Genomic DNA, 17,790 nt, shown 5'->3' with positions numbered 1-17,790 from the left:
TGACAATGGAGAGGAAGAGAGTAGAGGAATTTGAAGAGACTCTAAGGTATAGATTGTGGGTGAAACAATCTTGTTTTTCTTTAGGGTTTCTCTCACAAAATTCTCTCTGGAAGCTCTCTTTCAATCGTGGGTAAAAGGGATATTTATACTAGAGTGGGAGAGGAATGTGAAACGTCAGGTTTTACAAAACAGGGGTGGCTCGCGGCTTGACTAAGTCGCGAGATCCAGTCGCGAGTTAACCGTATGGCCAGTTGTCCTGTTTTGTCCTGTAGTGCTCCAGCTAGCATGACTGTTCATCTTCCAGCATGCTTGGCATGTGTGCTGCTTCTGGCGGCTTGCAGCCGCGAGTCACCCGCGAGTCCCAGCCGCGACTCTCTGTTTTCTTGCACACTCTTGAGCAATCTTCACTCTATCTCACTCACTACCCTTACAACAAACCCACCTAAATACAGGGTTACTAAATACTGAATTACAAGCAAATTTGGCACGGAATAAAGCCAATTAGATGGTTGAATAAATTCAACCTTACAAATTCCTTACACAAAATTTCAATGTTGCAATTCCTTATAAAGGAAATATATATCTGAAAAAATGTTGTAAAAATCATAAATTGAAGAGAGTTGCAAAAAGTCTTTCAATTGATGCACTCTCATGATAGCAATCCTTCTCATGAGGCTGGCAATGCAACAATAAGATTAATGAAAGTGACTAAGAAAACATGAAAGGTACCATGTTTAGTGATAGCCACTCTTGAGGGAGTGGTGCAGGTGCTAAAGGGAATCAAAAGAAGATACTGTTGTTAGATGGATAGAATTAGATCATAAAAAACGATGAAAATTATAGCTACTTCATTGATTCTTTCGATCATACCTCAGCATTGATAATAAAAATGCATCAAATAAACACATAGGGGATTCGAAAATCTCACTACTTGACTATTCACTAAACCTTAATGCTGAAATCCAGTTGAATGCTTTGGTGTTACATAGTAAGACCAAGAAGTCAAGAACACACAAGAAAGATTAAACTCAACCTAAATCGTTCCGAGCCTCGCATTGTATAGGTTTTCCCACTGTTTGTTTGCCCATAAGCAAACACAGTGCCTACAGCAAAGAAAATGAGATTATTCCTATTTATATTAATCAATATATTACTAAAAGCTGAGACGTAGCATTTAATGTTGCTACTCTCACATTAAACCACATCAGCAACCATATCATTTCTACCATTTTTTCTAAATTTATCCTACAATTTTAAAATAACTTTTATCAATTTTAAATACAGATAATTATAAAATAATTTTCATCCCTATATTCACCATAAAGCCCACTTCTTACAAATTTAATATCACATAAAGCCCAAACCCAAAGCCTTTTCAAACCCTATGTTTTCACGGTAGCAACTTTTTGTTTTTCCTTTCCGTTTGTTGCACATGGTTTTAATTTCCTGTCTCCCACGTTTTAGTTCTTTCCCCTTCCCCACCTTCTCTGTTCTACGGTTTCACATTTAATCATCGCCAGCCTCTCTCCCTTCTAACGGCAACCTCTCTGTTTTCCTTCCTTCCTGTCTTCCTCTCCTTACAATATATAAATACTGATAGCAGCTAGACGATTCAGTTGAGGTATCTCTAAATCCAAGTTTCTTTTGTGCTCTATTCTTTTGCATGATTTTTTTTCCCTTTTTACTGTGTCTTTCGTGCTGTGGTGTGGATGATTGTTATGTTGAATTTAATTACTTTATAAATCATTTTTCTTAGTGTGTTGAATTTTTGATTGTTGGGTCTTATCCTGTGCGATTCCAACGACTTAGTGTGACTCTGATTTATTACTGTAGTGTTGTGGTGTTTGCTTCCATTGTTTGTTTTGTATGATTATATAATATATTGATTGGGTTTTAGAATCAAAGAAAATTGTTTTCCTGGTGTTTGAATTTTCTACATAATTGTGTTTATCATGGTCTTTGGTTTAGACATGGTTTGATATTCATGGTTTCAATTTTAAGAATGTGTGAATTTCTTTTATCAGATTCGTGAAACTTAAGTCACTGTGCAAGCATTTTTAAGTTGTGCTATGATTGTGTGCATACTTCTAAAGATTGTAAAATCAATTAATATTGTAAGGTTGAATTTATTCAACCATCTAATTGGCTTTATTCCGTGCCAAATTTGCTTGTAATTCAGCATTTAGTAACCCTGTATTTAGGTGGGTTTGTTGTAAGGGTAGTGAGTGAGATAGAGTGAAGATTGCTCAAGAGTGTGCAAGAAAACAGAGTGTCGCGGCTGGGACTTGCGGGTGTCTCGCGGCTGCAAGCCGCCAGAAGCAGCACACGTGCCAAGCATGCTGGAAGATGAACAGTCATGCTAGCTGGAGCACTACAGGACAAAACAGGACAACTGGACATACGGTTAACTCGCGACTGGATCTCGCGACTTATTCAAGCCGCGAGGTCAAGCCGCGAGCCACCCCTGTTTTGTAAAACCTGACGTTTCACATTCCTCTCCCACTCCAGTATAAATACCCCTTTTACCCACGATTGAAAGAGAGCCTCCAGAGAGAATTTTGAGAGAGAAACCCTAGAGAAAAACAAGATTGATTCATCCACAATCTTCACCTAAGAGACTCTTCAAATTCCTCTACTCTCTTCCTCTCTATTGATACATCCTTGAGAGGTTCTTGGCCAAATCCTTTCTCACCATACCCATATCTGTGAAAAGGTTTATTTGGTGCTTCGGGAAGCAGTTAGGAAGGAACCAATTTACATTGGTTGATGCTATGGTCAAGTAGCGGAATCCGGTAAGCTAGAAAAGAAAAAGGTTCGGCGCAACCTCGTTGGAGCAAGAAGCTTGGAGGGCTTAGGTACATCGGGTAGATTAGGCTTGGAGGGTCTATTGCTGTTCATGTATCCCAACTACATTTTCTAGTGGATTATTTACCGCTTGGAGGGCGGCGGAGAGGTTTTACGCCGAGGGCTTCGGTTTCCTCTTCGATAACACATCGTGTGTTATCCTTGTGTTTGCATCTCTCTTCCCTTTATCTTTGCCTTTTATTTTCTGCTGTGGATGTGATTTTAATTGGCTTAGATTGTTTTCCAATTCTGTATTAAGCTTTTGTTCATGTTCCGCACATTAATTGTTTGATATAAAGCTTGAATTGGTAATTTGTAATTTGGGGGTCTAAACATTCAAGGGTGTTTATACATATATTTGAACTTTCAATTGGTATCAGAGCGGGTACACTTGTTGTGGTTTAAATACCTAAGTGTGATCCTTGACCCCTTGTGTTTATTTGCCATGGATTGTGCATTGTATGCCTCTTTGCATGATTTGGTTGGTGATGAATGTAACATGCCAGGTGTTTGTGAGAATGCCTCTATGAGTGTTAATCCTCATAAGTGTGATGACATGTTATTTGAATCTATGGGTGTTGTTGACAAACTCTTGAAGAAAAATGCTAAAAAGTTTCAAAAGAATTTGAGCAAGTTATTTTGTGAAAAGGATGATTTGATTGCTAAGCTCAATGAATCCAACAAATTGGTTGAGAAATATAAAAAACTTGCTGAAATTTCTCTTGAAAAGCTGAAAGAGTTTGAATGTTTGAATATGGACTTGGATGCTAAACTTGTTTTGTCTAACAAACTTGTTGATGATCTTAAATGTGAAAATGAATCTCTTAAGATGCATGCCAAGTGTTTGATTGCTGAACCTATTGTTAAAAAGGATGAAAATATTTGTTGCAATCATGTTGTGGTACCCGATTTTGTGCCTAGTGTGTGTTCTACCTTAAAGGACAAATCGGTGTACATTCCTCCACATAAAAGAAATCAAAAGGTGGAGAGAAAGGTTGTTAAGTCAAAGCTTCTGTTTAGGTCTCAACCTAAGGTTTTGGATGGATCTAAGTTTGTTCCAACTTGCCACCATTGTGGTGTGATTGGCCATATAAGACCTCAATGTCATAAGTTGAAGAGGGAACAAAACCATATTGCTAGATCCCTTCCCAAAAGGCCTAGTGGACCTAAACACATTGTGTGTCACCATTGTGGTGCCTTTGGTCATCTAAGACCTCAATGCTCTAAGTTTCATGCTTTTAAAAGAATCAAAAGAAAAGAAAAACTTGAGCTTCTTGGAAGTTGTGCTAAAAAGGATAAACCGGATTTGAGTGATAATAGCATGTTGTTAAAGAAAGTGTTTAATGCTCTTAACTCCTTGTCTATGTGCATCTCCGGTTCTCATTCTTCCAACCCTCGTCTCACTTCTCATGAGACACTCATTCCAAACAATTGTTCTGTTTGGATGAGGAAGGGTTCCTATGGTTGAGCTTTTGCTCCTTTGGTCCTTGATCTAATTCTTTCGATCTTTGTAGGACCCTTCATGCACTAGATGCTTCATTGTCTTGCATTTGTGCATCATGCATATCTTTATATGCATTGTTTTGTTTTTGTTTTGATCTTGCTTTTATGTCTTTGGTTTGTGTGTGTAAAAATCCAAAACCACATAAAATGTAGAAAATCAAAAAGTTTGATCGACGTTATTGAGTTTTGTCTCAAAACTTGTTTTGCCTTGTACCTTTGTGCTAATGGCTTTGTGCATTTTCGAGCATTGCTTGTTTCTTTGCACTCATATCACTGTGGGAGAAATCTTGAAATCTATGTGATTGTTGTAAATAGATCTTCAAACTTGTCATGAATGATTAGTGAATGGTTATGTTGATCTTGAAATTTGCATAGACTTGTGTCTATATATCTTCCCACTCTTTATTTTTGTTTTTGTTTTTGCTAAGAAGAGCTCACCAAATGTAAATCTCCAAATGAAAAGAGATATTGAGCTGCAAAAGCCTGTCGCACATTCTAGTATTCGACTAGGAAAAAGGGTAAGCGACCTTATATTAAAGAGAATGTTTATTCAAAAAGCCAAAGGCTTGTTCATTAAAGTGAAATATCAAATATCACTCTCACAATGAGAGGTGATTGTCTCAAGAGATCAAAATGATCAAATGTTATGGAGTCAAATGTAAAGCTCCAAGATATGTTATCAAGTTTTGTGGGAGGTCATATATACATATTTCTATAATTGAGATGGATCACTTGATCTAGTGCTAATTGTGTATGCCTTGGTTGAATTGATCATTGAAGCTTCACATTAGACTAAGGACTATCTCATTGTTGATATCCACACACAACACACAAGTTTATGTTCAATAAATGCCATATTCATTTGTGTAATTGTACTTGATGAAATGTGTTTTCACATGCTCAATCTTTGTTAATTCAAGCGCAAAAAGATTTTTGAGTGTTTTAGGTGTTTTTGGAAAGTATTTTGTTTGAAAAATCTGAAAATTTCAAAAATCCAGTTTTGCCCTGTTTTGGCGGCTCAGTCGCGGGTATGTCAAGTCGCGTGCCTCAGTCGCGTCTTCGCGAGTATTTTTTGGCGACTTGTTCTCGAGTGGAAGGTCCAGTCGCGTGGTTTACTCAGAGATTTTCGCAGCTCAGCTCGCGACTCACTCGCAGGTAGACCTTCCAGTTGCGAAAAACACTTAGAAAAAATTTTCAAATTTTTGTCCTTGAGTGTTTTGGCGGCTTGATCTGGCGACTTTTTGGCGACTCGTTTCAGTCGCGAAAATCGCGTGTTTTGCATATTGAGGGTTATTTTCAAAGTTTTTTTCAAAAATTTTTCATTTTTCCCTCCTGCATCATTCTCTTTGTTCTTACCTTCATCTCTTACCCTCGTTTCTCCTTAACCCTTTGTCTATTCCTGACAAAAAGGGGGAGAGTATACTCTAAAGAGTATGTCGGAGTGTTTTGTCATTTCTATATGACTCTTGTGCACATCCTTAGGGGGAGAAATTCTATTTCTCATGTACATTTGTAGGGGGAGAGATATTCCATAGGGGAGATGCATATACCAAGGGAGAGAAGACATTCTCTTTATGTTTGTTTTCTTGTATTGCATCGTGTTTGTGTTTTGGACATGCATATTTCCCTATGCTATTGTGCTTCATTAAATGCTTGTTCGGATGATCTTTTGCTTTGCTATGTGATCATTGTAATCATTTTTATGACTGTTTGGTGTATGATCAAGTTGCTCACATGTTTCACATCATGTTTACTTGATCGCAATTTACTTGTTACATTATACTTGTCCTTTTATTACTTGCTTTACCTTGAGGGTCTAATGTGTTTTGTGCAAGTGTTTCAGGTTACAAGTATATATGTTCTAAGTGCATCACAGCTTCTCATCACTTTATACACTTTTAGTTTATATTGTTTAAGTTTATATTCAGTTATATTGTAGTTTGTACCCATGTGCTTTTGTAAGCTTTTAGGGTTAATGTTTTATGCATAGTTTGTAGGCTTTATGGTATGTACCTTGCTTTACGCAGCCTTTATGCTATGTTGAAATCAGTACTTTAATCTAAATGTTCTGCATTTTGGTTCATATACTGTCACTCTTGTGCCCTTGTAGGATTGTTCCTAGATGCATATGCCTTGTGTGTTATGCATTGGTTGAGTGTTGAGCATACAAGTGTCTTGCCTTGTGCTTGTTAACTTGTATGTCCTTGTGTTCATTCCAAGTGTGAATGAGCACTGTGATCACTACCTTATGGTAGTCACTTGGTTGATCAAGCCATGGTTTGTATCTTAACTCCATCTTTGCTTGATCACATTCTGCCTGTTTCATATGCATGTATAATTTTCTGCTTACAATGATCATGGTGTATTGTTGTGTTTCAGGAGTATTATGTTCATATGATTCAAGTGCTTCACAGCTTCTAGAGTTAGGTGTGAGTGAGTTTTGTTCAACTGTTCCCAACTCACATGTTAAGTCTAGAGTCTGTTTTAGGGTTTTGTCACGGAATAGCCAAAGGGGGAGATTGTAAGGTTGAATTTATTCAACCATCTAATTGGCTTTATTCCGTGCCAAATTTGCTTGTAATTCAGCATTTAGTAACCCTGTATTTAGGTGGGTTTGTTGTAAGGGTAGTGAGTGAGATAGAGTGAAGATTGCTCAAGAGTGTGCAAGAAAACAGAGTGTCGCGACTGGGACTCGTGGGTGTCTCGCGGCTGCAAGCCGCCAGAAGCAGCACACGTGCCAAGCATGCTGGAAGATGAACAGTCATGCTAGCTGGAGCACTACAGGACAAAACAGGACAACTAGACATACGGTTAACTCGCGACTGGATCTCGCGACTTATTCAAGCCGCGAGGTCAAGCCGCGAGCCACCCCTGTTTTGTAAAACCTGACGTTTCACATTCCTCTCCCACTCCAGTATAAATACCCCTTTTACCCACGATTGAAAGAGAGCCTCCAGAGAGAATTTTGATAGAGAAACCCTAGAGAAAAACAAGATTGATTCATCCACAATCTTCACCTAAGAGACTCTTCAAATTCCTCTACTCTCTTCCTCTCCATTGATACATCCTTGAGAGGTTCTTGGCCAAATCCTTTTCTCACCATACCCATATCTGTGAAAAGGTTTATTTGGTGCTTCGGGAAGCAGTTAGGAAGGAACCAATCTACATTGGTTGATGCTATGGTCAAGTAGCGGAATCCGGTAAGCTAGAAAAGAAAAAGGTTCAGCGCAACCTCGTTGGAGCAAGAAGCTTGGAGGGCTTAGGTACATCGGGTAGATTAGGCTTGGAGGGTCTATTGCTGTTCATGTATCCCAACTACATTTTCTAGTGGATTATTTACCGCTTGGAGGGCGGCGGAAAGGTTTTACGCCGAGGGCTTCGGTTTCCTCTTCGATAACACATCGTGTGTTGTCCTTGTGTTTGCATCTCTCTTCCCTTTATCTTTGCCTTTTATTTTCTGCTGTGGATGTGATTTTAATTGGCTTAGATTGTTTTCCAATTCTGTATTAAGCTTTTGTTCATGTTCCGCACATTAATTGTTTGATATAAAGCTTGAATTGGTAATTTGTAATTTGGGGGTCTAAACGTTCAAGGGTGTTTATACACATATTTGAACTTTCAAATATATTTAGGTGTATTTTATTTTTATTTTAAGTATAGGGATTTTGGAGTATTCATGCTTCTGAGGCTATAGATCTTTAGAGGGTCAACCATGTATTCTTTTCTGCCATTCTAAATTGTTTGTCTTAATTTTTATTTTCTACTTTTGAATTGATGCCATGTGTTATAGTGATGCAAGGGCGCAAGTTGATGGTGAAGATACAGCAATGATGAACATTATCAGGTTTGATGATTGGGTCACCATTAAAATCTTAAACTAGACAATGATGGTGAATCTCTTATCCACATCTCTCATTGTTTAGGTTTTTCTTATTCACTTTCAATTTTAAGTGGTGAATCCCTTATCCACATCTCTCATTGTTTAGGTTTTTCTTATTCACTTTCAATTTTAAATAAATTTTTACTTAAAACTTTGAAGAAACATTCAATGCTTTTTGCAACAGGAATCAACTATGTTGATATGACAAATTAGCTTTGGCGTTATTGGCTCCATCTGACGAATCAGTACCTAGCGGCTCTAGAAAGAAGAAGTCCAAGTGATCACTGCCATGTTCATGCAATACAAAAAACACCATTGTTTCTGCCAGAAAGGGTATGATCAATTTGAAAATATTACATGCTTTTAATACTGTTGGAATCATAGACAGTGATTCAGGCTTGAAATATGTTTATTAGAAATTCTATTTACATCATGTATAGAATGTAATTTGTGCAAGGAAAAGTTATAAAGTAAATGCATAATATATTCCTAAGGTAATTGCAAAGAACAAAGTCAGACATTGGGCGTGATATTAGGGGGCAATCTGTCATGCTTTATCTGTGGTAAATTAGCTCCTTGATTTAAGCATTGAGACTGAGAATTTGGCTTCTGTTTGTTGCCATATTGGAATTGAGGCATGGGCTGCAAGTGTGCTTCATTACTTAATATAAATCTTTCTTCTTCTAATTTATATTTGATATTTGAATTGCCAATTATGTTGCTCCTTAAATGTTTTTGAAGTGACGTGGTTATACATTTTTTTTAATCTTTTGTAGGATTAAATTAATTTTGATCTTATTGATACCCTTCAAACTTCACTGTGAAGCTTAGAAAGATTAATGGGTTTGAGACTTTCTGTCAAATTTCTATACTCTCACTATGACTTGAAATGTGTGAAGATCATTAGTAGGACAAAATAACTTACACAAAAAAAACCATCAAGAGAGACGACCAATTATCCAAAAAAATTAACAATTTAAACTAAATTCCTCCCTTCCCTGCCTATTTTTTATGTGAATATTTATCTTTCAAGTGGTTTGTTCTTTAAAATGGAATTAAAAATTCAATGATTGAAGTGTGTTTAAGGGCCACTCTCACTTGATTATTTAGCAAAAAAGAATGTGGGTCTTACTTAACTTTATTCAATGTGAGTTTAATCTTTGTGCAATTAGGGTCAAGGACTTATCATCTGTGCAAAATGAACAATGTTGTATGTCGAATCGTTGAGATGAAAAAATATAGCATTTTTATTTTTATACAATATTGTCTAATAGTTGCTTCTTCTTTTCTCCGGCAATAGATTTAAACAATAATTCAATAAGTATGGGCACAGCTAACTTAACAGAAACTAAGAGATTTTATTAATCATTCAATTTCTTATTGGGTTGTACCTCTCTGTTGCTGCCTTTGGAAGGAGAAGCAAACATTTTTTTTTTTATTGATCATATTTTATTAGAGAAGATGTCTAATAGAATGTTGTCTTTATGTAGTGCTTTTGGAAGGAGAGAAATGCTAAGAAACAAAGTCTGCAACAACATTGAAACAGATGAAAAATTTTCCTATTCTCAGGCAAATCATGGTCCTCACGGAAGCTTCAAAGTCTAAGAAAGGCAAATGGATTGGTGTTTCATTTTAGTGTAAGAATTTGAAAAAGTTCCAATATGTTTATGGGCTGTCAAAGTTGAAAAGTGCATAGGAAGATTACTGCTATATTGTTATCTTTGAGGGTTCTCCCTATCAAAGTCATGAGAGAATTTGTTGAACAAGCTTCTTTATTTTTTATTCTATATATATATATATATATATATTTTGGACTTTAGGTTTCATGTAAGGTATTTATTTTGTCTAATAGATGTTTGTTGTACTCTGCTTGGCATATTTTTAAATTGGTACAAACTGTTGAAACATAAACTATTAGGACCTATAATACTTTTCAAAGTTGCTGTGTCAGGGCCTTAGGCCTTCACTTGGTATCAATTTGGTGGGCAGCAGGTGTTTGTTGAAAGTTGAGTATTGGCACTTGGCAGCTAAGTGGTTTGTAATGTTGTAAGTGGAACCTAAGTTTAATCAAGCACCATGGTCTTCTCTTTTGGTTCTTTGGGCGTCTCTTCAAGTCTTAATTTTTTGCTGACACGCTCTTGCACTTTTGTTCCTAAGAGTTGGTTTGTCTCTGCCTCTCTTTCTATATTGCATTCTGTAGGAATTTTGTTTCATTCCTGATTTCTCTGTCTCCATCTAAATGATTTTTAGTTGTGATATTTGGCTCAAATAGTTATGATTGGTAGGAATAATTGTATTTGGTGAGTGATTAGTTTGTAGGATCTTATTGTCAAATTAGAGGCATTTATATTTTATGGTGATGACCTTATTATTTCAATTTGAGTTTTGATTCCAGGAGTCATGTGGATAAAACAAAGTATTTGAAGTAGTTGAGGTCTCAAAGGATATGCATGATTCTAAAGAGAATTTACCATCTATCAATTTCAATGTCAAAATTCTAAACTGCAAGTATAGGTGCATAATCCAAACTCCGTATGAGTAACAATGATTGTAGTTTGTGAACCAAATATGTTGTGAGAGATTGTAATAGAACTTGAAATTTCACTTTTAACTTTTAATCACAATTCCATTTTTGGTCCATTTTATTGGTTTTTTAAAAAAAAAAAAAAAAAAAAACTATTTCTATTAATAATATTATACTCAATCCATCTTTATTTAATCATCCTACTGTTTGAGACTTCCTGTTATAGAAAACACACAAATTTGAAATTCATACTTAAATTTAAGACCCTTGATAGGAAAAAATTATATTGGTTTAATTAATCATTAGCTTTTAGCTTTATTATTTGAGTTCTTAAAAGAGAAATAGTATTTTTCACTACAGTAAATAGTTTTTTTTCCCCGCGCATTGCGTAAGTCTACGTCTAGTAATGAATAAAATGCAACAAGTCCAATACAAGCTAATGGGTTTTCAAGGAAATAATATAGCTAACCTCTTGCCCATTAAACTAAACACTATTGCCACAAACACATGTATGAGAATGTAAGAAAGCAGTAAACTTATGAGGTTTTCGAATTCTAAAGTAGGAATTGAAGTTATATAACATGGCAGTATAAGAGTGACGAGGTTGAGTGGTTGGCGCAAGGTTTGAAGAATGAGTGAGTGAGAGGAATCGGAGTGGTGCGAGGTTTGAAGAGTGAGAGTGGGTTTGAAGAGTGAGAGACTGGACTAGTGAGGTTTGAGTGTATTTGGGTTTGAAGAGTGAGAGAGACCGGACCAGTGTGGGTTTTGAGTGTGAGTGATCTGTTGTGAGGACCGGTTTGAGACTCGAAGTGGACGGCGCGAGGTGAGAGTAAGAGTGAGAGTGAGGCATGTTTGGGTTTGAGTGTATACTATGAGGTGTGTATGGGTTTTGAGTGTGAGTGACGGCGCGAGGTGAGAGTGCTTCAGTGTGTTTGGGTTTGAGTGTTGTGAGGTGTGTGTGGAAAGAGTGAGTGTGAGAGAGTCAGTGTGTTTGGTTTGAGTGTTGTGAGGTGTGTGAGGTGAGTGTAATGAGCGTTGGGCATTTTTGGGTAGGTGGTTAAACAAAAAATGAGTCCTCTGGGCTCGAGTTCCATGAACAAAAAACGAGTCCTTTGGACTTGATTTTTATTAAAAGAAAGCAAGTCCTTTGGACTCGATTTCCATGGATAAAAAACGACTCCTTTGAGCTTGAGTTCCATGAACAAAAAACGAGTATATTGTACACGATTTCAATGAACAAAAACTGAGTCCATTAGACTTGATTTCCGGCCTATGTGGACACTTTGTCCAACTCAGCTGCTGGCACAATAGGAAAATCAAGTACAATTTTATAACCCCAAAATCGAGTCCTCTAGACTCGAATTGTTAGAAACCAAAATAGTTTCAAACCTTGGCTAACTAACAATATAGTTTGGGTTTTATAGTTATTTAAAATAAAAAAAATCGTTAGCCAAGGTTTGAAACTATTTTGATATTTAACAACTTTAGTGTAACAAACTCGTTTTGGATTGCTAAATCGAGTACAATAAACTCGATTTTAACATCATGCTGCAGTTGACGTGGAAATTTGTCCACGTAGACATAGAACTCAATAGAACTCGAGTCAAACGAACTCGAGTTCAATCATCTAGAAATCAAGTCCATAGGGCTCAATTTAGTTTTGCTTCAGCAATTGAGTGACTTTCTTGTTCTTCCTTTCCTTTTTTTACTTTCTCCAAAAGCTGTCCCACTCTCCACTTCCAAGCCCCAAAAACCCATATATAAATCAAATCCAAAACAAATCAAACCCACTCTCCACTCCAACGTGTTCTTCTCCTCCACTGGAGCAGCGGTGAGAAACCACACGTCCGATCCGATTTCCATCGCCTGAAGCTTTCGTCGCCTGGGTTTGGTTAGAATCAGCACTTTGGTTGCTGGGTTTTGCATCGTTGCTTCTTTCTTCTTCATTGTTGATCTTTGCGTTTTGATCTCTGCGTTACTAAATTGAGTCCATAGGGCTCGATTTCTATATGACATAATTAAGTCCTTTTGACTCGAGTTCGGTGCCTACGTGGACCAAGTGTCCACCTCAGCTACAGCATGATGTTGAAATCAAGTTTATTGTACTCAATTTAGCAATACAAAATCGAGTTTGTTACACTTGAGTTGTTAGATACCAAAATAGTTTCAAACCTTGGCTAACTAATAAAATAGTTTGGCTTTTATAGTTATTTTCAAAAAAAATCATTGCACATTCATTCAAACAAGCGTTTCTACAGTATCTGTCATTATATTTATTAAGATTGTCTTTTCCTTCTCTCTCTCTCTCTCTCTCTCTCTCTCTCTCTCTCTCTCTCTCTCTCTCTCTCTCTCTCTCTCTCTCTCTCTGTTGTCACTAAAATGTATGCAAAATTCCTATTTTTGGAGATCCAAATTCGGGTTATTAGAATATTTTTTGTATGTTTTTAGACCCCTTAAAACCACAATCAGATTAACCTAGGAAATTAGCCAAGTGATTACTTAGTCAAATTAACAAATCTAGGTTAACACAAATATATCATATCAATGTATAACAGCGGAAAAAAAAAAAAAAAAAAAACAAAATGATATGATAACCCAGGAAAACCAAACCAGTAAAAAACCTAGGGAGGATTTAACCTAGCTATCCTCAAGGTAAAAAGCAAATCTACTAGAAAGAATCAAAGTTTTACAATAGCGACTTAGACCACTAACATCTTATTACTACCCACCAGTAGAAACTTACTGACATGACCACGTGCAAGCTCCGAGATCACAGACTCCTTCTTTCTTTAGCCTTTGCAAAACACAAACACCCACGTTTGTGACTTTGAGATCCCACTCAAAGGTTTAGCAACACAATCTCTCCTGTTTGTGACTCCAAGACCACCCTTGAAGGTTTAGATCATCAGCACCTTTGATGACTAGAGAAGGCAGCAACTTCTACAATACTGGATCATGAGATTTCTCAAGTAATAACACTGGCAGAAGATATGAGAGAGCTTTTTAGGAGCAAAACTCTAAAAACAAAAGAGGCACACTCTTCTCTCTCTGAAAAGCCTCATAAAAACATGCTTAGGGTTTCTTTTATATACTGGGAGAAGTAGATTAGAAACCCTAATCCTTAATGGGCTTGAACTGCTGTTTGGGTTTAATTAAAATTTTGCAAATACGACTTTCGATCGATGGAACCTTTCTTTCGATCAATCGAACCAGACCGATTATGAAATCTTCTTCCTACAGCTTGTATGTTCTTGAATCTTGACTTGAATCATCTTGAGCATTGTCTAATAATACCTATAGACTCTAAGATCTATATCTAGACAAGTTTGTGTTCACTATTTGCCAATTGTTCTAAACTTTTAGAACCTAACATTTTTGGATACACTATATACTTTTTTTTTTTTTAAATGATAAACTATATACTTGATTCATGACGTTTATACTATATGTCAATTTGATTCCTAATGTAGCTAACGATAATATTAAAATATTATTTTTTTTATATTACTTGTGTGCCATGTGGGCTAATTAAAAAACTATTTTTCTAAATTAAAAAATAATAGTTTCCAACTCGAAAATTCCTTTTTTTTTTTTTTGGTCTATAAAAAAACTATTTTTTAATAGTCCATAGCTAAAATAAACGGCACTTCATGTAAGGTTGAATTTATTCAACCATCTAATTGGCTTTATTCCGTGCCAAATTTGCTTGTAATTCAGCATTTAGTAACCCTGTATTTAGGTGGGATTGCTGTAAGGGTAGTGAGTGAGATAGAGTGAAGATTGCTCAAGAGTGTGCAAGAAAACAGAGTGTCGCGGCTGGGACTCGCGGGTGGACTCGCGGCTTCAACCCGCCAGAAGATGCACACGTGCCAAGCATGCTGGAAGATGAACAGTCATGCTAGCTGGAGCACTACAGGACAAAACAGTCATGCTAGCTCAGTTGCGGGTATGTCAAGTCGCGAAACTCAGTCGCATCTTCGCTGGTCATTTTTGGCGACTTGTTCGCGAGTGGAAGGTCCAGTCGCGAGGATCACTCAGAGATTTTCGCGGCTCAGCTCGCGACTCACTCGCGGGTAGACCTTCCAGTCGCGAAAAACACTTAAAAAAAATTTTTCAAAATTTTGTTCTTGAGTGCTTTGGCGGCTTGAGCTGGCGACTGTGTGGCGACTTAATCCAGTCGCGAAAATCGCGTGTTTTGCAGAAACAGGAGCAGTTTTTAAACTTTTTCAGTTTTTCCCTCGAATTTTTGTGACTGTTCATCTTCTCTCTAAACTGTTCTTCCTCCCAAACACTTCATGAATCCTTTTTTTTTTTAAACCCTTTTGGTGCTTCGTTTCTTATCCAAATCATCAAGAAAAGGTATGGGTTTTTGCTTTCTCAATCTCAGTTTCTTTTTCCTGCATATTTCTGTTACTGTTTGGACTGGTACTGTATTCGTTATACTTATCTCTATGTGTAATGGGTATGGAGTGTCTTGTTTGATATTGTTCTCACCTGTTTTCATGCTGAGCAGTCACAATGTGTATTTCATTGTTCTGATTTTTGCCTATGATTGAATCTGAGAATCTTTTCTGAAATGGGTTTGGTGTCTATTTGACTTACTCATTACACTTGCCTAAATATTGATGTTGGTGTTTGGTTTTGGTCACTGAGTGGTTATGATAACATAATGTCTCTCATCCACGTGCTTCAGTGTGGATGTTTGGTTTCTTCATGATTGAAATATTTTTCCCATGTTCATGCCTCTGATGGAGTGATTTATGTTATCTGCTCTAAATGTTCAAATGCTGTATCTTATTGCATATCATGGTCATGTTAACCTGTCTCAATGACAGTTTTGTCAGTTGTGCCGTCTATCTTTGTCTTGGTGCACTTTCACCAAGTTTGATACACGTATTAGTTTGTGCCTCTGTGTATTGTTGGAAGTTTTGGTTGGGTCTGCACTATCTTCAATTTGTGTTTATATATTGAAATATTGTTTCCACTGAATCTTGTTGACAATCTTTTTGTGGGGTTTTGTTGCTTGGTTCTTTTCTGTTGGCCTGTTCTCTTGCAGATGTCTCGTCGATCTTCTAGGGGTAAAGACATTGTTGCTGACGAACCAGCAACACCAGTTGCTAAAAGGACTCGTCTATCATCTCAGGCATCTCAAGATCCCAATGAGGATAGATTCAGAGTTCCCCTTAACTCACACGCCTACTCAAATGTGTTTGACAAGTCAACCACTATAGTGGAACGGGTAGTAGAGTTCAACACCTTAGGGACTACTTTCATCCCTCGAATCTTTGAGAAACGAGACTGGGCAAACTTGTTCGGAAACTTTGATGATCCAATGGATGAGCTGGTCAAAGAATGCTTCTCCAATGCAACTGATCTTGGACCTAACCTCATTTTCTGGGTCAGAGGAACAGAGTTTTGTGTTACCCCAGATTCCATCGCAGATCTTCTCGGCATCACCAGACCTCAGAATGTGAATTTAACTCCCTATGATGAACGAAATCCAGAGGTTGGAGAAATTTTACAAATCCTAGGACACGATCATGAGGTATCCAGTGCAGGAACTTCCATCAGCACCGCAAAGTTTGCACCTGAGCTGACCACACTGAAGTTGATCATGTTCACCAATCTCTACCCACTGTCCAACACTACATTCATCAATCTTGGGAGAGCTATATTTCTGTGTGACCTCATTACAGGAGCCCCCATTGATATATGTGCTCACATCTACTACAACTTGAGGAAGACCGCGTATCGATCTACAGCTCGAGGAATCATTCCATTTTGCAGTCTCGTCATGAAACTCATTCTTAGTGCAGGCATTATTCCTCCTGCAGATGGTAAAATGCTGACTCGTCAACGTCCCATTTCCTTGTTCACTCTTCAAGCGAGCAGAAGTCACTCCTCTAAATCACCAAGAAGTGCTCACATCTCTCCGGTTACTTCATCTGCCCCTGACTCAGAGACACCTGCACATACCACATCAGCATCACGTGCTGTTCCTGAAGCTTCACCGGCTGGTATTCCGCAAGCACAAACTGCTTCTCATACTGACAGAGTTGGCAGCGTACTTGAGCATATTCAGAAACGCGTTGATGAGCTTGTGGCACTTCTCTACTCCACAAACAACCATGTCCAAATGCGCCTCGAGACTATGGAGAATCAGCTAGATGAGATTCAACGAAAGTTGGACGAGAGTCTTTAGCTATTCGTGACAAAAAGGGGGAGAGCATTCAGTAAGGGGGAGAAAAGTTCAAAGGGAAGTGTGCATAGTGATAGGGGGAGTACACACATACTTTTGTCATACTTTTGTTCTTAGTCTTATCTGCTAAACTTATGGTTTTTATGGTTTTGATACACTGTGTTTTGGTGTATAGATGTTCCTAACTCTTAACACTCTTGGTTTAAACTTTAATATATTTTGTTGATGTTATTCAGGTTATTTGTTGGTCTGTACCCATGTGCTTTTGTAAGCTTTTAGGGTTAATGTTTTATGCATAGTTTGTAGGCTTTATGGTATGTACCTTGCTTAAGTGCAGCCTTTATGCTATGTTGTAATCAGTACCTTAATCTAAATGTTCTGCATTTTGGTTTATGTACTGTCACTCTTGTGCCCTTGTAGGATTGTTCCTAGATGCATATGCCTTGTGTGCTATGCATTGGTTGAGTGTTGAGCATACAAGTGTCTTGCCTTGTGCTTGTTAACTTGTATGTCCTTGTGTTCATTCCAAGTGTGAATGAGCATTGTGATCACTACCTTGTGGTGTTCACTTGGTTGATCAAGCCATGGTTTGTTTATTAACTCCATCTTTGCTTGATCTCTTATTGCCTGTTTCATATGCATTTATAATTTTCTGCTTACAATGATCATGGTGTATTGTTGTGTTTCAGGAGTTTATGTTCATATGATTCAAGTGCTTCACAGCTTCTAGAGTTAGGTGTGAGTGAGTTTTGTTCAACTGTTCCCAACTCACATGTTAAGTCTAGAGTCTGTTTTAGGGGTTTTGTCACGGAATAGCCAAAGGGGGAGATTGTAAGGTTG

General features: G+C 37.4%; 1 long non-coding RNA gene across 3 annotated transcripts; it reads left to right on the top strand.

Moving 5' to 3' along the window:
- Positions 1-1,442: 1,442 nt before the first annotated feature.
- On the top strand, positions 1,443-9,972 carry LOC126701840 (uncharacterized). Of its 3 annotated transcripts, none has more exons than XR_007647506.1 (4): positions 1,443-1,621; positions 8,138-8,237; positions 8,412-8,560; positions 9,718-9,972. It is a non-coding gene; the product is annotated as an uncharacterized LOC126701840 (long non-coding RNA). The 3 variants fall into 3 exon arrangements; XR_007647508.1 differs by having other exon boundaries at positions 1,445-1,621; positions 8,138-8,191; positions 9,718-9,971; XR_007647507.1 differs by lacking the exon at positions 1,443-1,621 and having other exon boundaries at positions 8,013-8,191; positions 9,718-9,969.
- The last annotated feature ends 7,818 nt before the right edge of the window (positions 9,973-17,790 follow it).

The sequence above is a fragment of the Quercus robur genome, chromosome 10, assembly GCF_932294415.1.
Source record: "Quercus robur chromosome 10, dhQueRobu3.1, whole genome shotgun sequence".
Classification (NCBI taxonomy): domain Eukaryota; kingdom Viridiplantae; phylum Streptophyta; class Magnoliopsida; order Fagales; family Fagaceae; genus Quercus; species Quercus robur.
This window is presented reverse-complemented; position numbering and strand designations above follow the sequence as displayed.